Genomic DNA, 2,179 nt, shown 5'->3' with positions numbered 1-2,179 from the left:
GATCCTGTTGAACACAAAATGTGCCTTTACTGTATCTGTACTGGTGAGGCATCATTTGTTGACACTTTTGGAAAACTGGCTGACGTCCGGTTTTTAATTTATTTTTATCGTTTGGTAGGGACAAAGCAAATTGGAGCTTACGATTTTCATATGCTCTTAATGAAAATTCATCACTATTCTTTATGGCGTTAATGACATGCAGGGCCACAGAGATCAAAATGCATCCAGTGAAACCTTTTATCTACATCCCAGTTCTTATAGTATAATGATTTTTATTCTATCCACACTCACTGGATATGAGCAATCGCATGTTCTGATTGGCTACTCTACTACTGGGATATCAGCTCGTATACCGTGAGTAGAGAAAAACAAAATGGCGGAGCATGTTACTGAAACAACTGAAGATGAAATTAAAACTCGATTCAAAAACAAAACCCCCAAAAAATAAATTAAAAAACCAAAAAAATATGGAATGAAAGTATTTGATGGTAAGAACGTATCTTTTTTTCCCAAGAATTATCACATTTTTCACAAATTGCTCCTGTCATTTTGCCAGTTTGTTTACATTCTAAGCGGAAATGATTTTGGCGGACGTTTTGTATAAAGTTTTTATTTATCAAATTTGCAAAAAAATAAAAATGTTCTGTTTCTCAAAATCCAGTGAATGTGGATAGAATAAAAGTTATTCCACTCAATCTTGTTGTACATGGCTTATAGCCAAGTTGGTGCTACACACCTCATCGGCTATCAGCTCATGTATGACTCAATTTTGTGGAATAACTGTTAAATATCCAGATCTAGCAGAAATGGGAAACATCTGAGCAAGCAGGACTGAATAAATAATTATGACATACGTCATGTAACAAATAGAGCTATATTCAAGCCCACTATTGTCAAGTTCAAGACCAGGACTAGCCAAGATCAAGTCAAGACTCAAGAATGCATATTAAGGTGATTGGGTGCATGTCAAGTTTGAGTCCAAATAAAAGTGAGACTGAGTCTAGATAGAGACTGAAACCCATTCATGCACTGCATGATGATTAGGCTGCTTTCTAGAAGAAGGAATTACAGTACTTCTTGACAGACATTGTGCTTTATGAACAAAAATACAATACAAATATTATTTTTTAAAACATTGAGATAATATTTAGCAAGAATAATACCCAAACTCGTTTTCAAGTCAATACAGAAAGTGTCTTGAGACTGGATTCGAGTCTTGTGGCCCTAGTAAGAGATTTAGGGATGTGAACAAAATATTTTCTTTAATCTCTTTTTAGTGCAGGTAGGTTTACTGGATTTGTAACTTACCAGATTTTGGAATACACAAGTGTTTTTTATTGAATGACAGGATAAAGTGGCTAGAGATAATGAGATGAGATGATTGTTATCTCTATTGGATCTGTAATGTATGTGTGATTGATACAAACAAATTTCAATCCATTTTGTTCTATGAAAAGAACTAATAAACTGCTTACTCAAAACTCATTTACAGTAGAAGTCTAAAGGCAGTTGTAGCAGTCAAGAAATGTTTAGTCAAATGTGTTTGTACACAAAGCTCTTGATCTGTTGCCTTTTTTTCCCAAAGATGGGAGTGAAAACTTATAGATTGTTTAATACTTGTAGTTTAAACTTTGCTTTCAATGCTTGCATCATTTAAACATGTATCAAATTCAATATCTGCCCTGAGATTTCTATGATATATTTAGAAGAAAAGCTTTTGGGTCTTGTCTTAGTACAGCAAACTGTGTAGAAATTCTTGTGTATGGTAATCTCTCTCGCTCGCGCGAGCACACACACACACACACACACACACACACACACACACAGTGGATAGAGATTAATATGTAAAACGTTTTAAAAGTTTAAACCATTTCACAAACATATTAAACCATCATTATCGAAACACAGCATTCGCTGTTGTCCCAGTACACTTACTGCAAATGTGCTTGAATTTTTACAACCATAGCATTAATTGCAGCAAACTAAACTCTAACGAATCCATACATCCATGTGATGTTACTATGAGGTCATTTATTATTATTAGAGTAAGAGTGAATGATCAGTGTCCCTGAGAGAACAGTTTCACAAAATTTATCATCCATTATGACTAAGTGATTAATGAAAAGCAACACAAATATATTTCTCCTTCCTCAACTCCACCATCATCTCCTTCGTCTTG

This window comes from Neoarius graeffei, chromosome 8 (assembly GCF_027579695.1).
Source record: "Neoarius graeffei isolate fNeoGra1 chromosome 8, fNeoGra1.pri, whole genome shotgun sequence".
Classification (NCBI taxonomy): Eukaryota; Metazoa; Chordata; class Actinopteri; order Siluriformes; family Ariidae; genus Neoarius; species Neoarius graeffei.
This window is presented reverse-complemented; position numbering follows the sequence as displayed.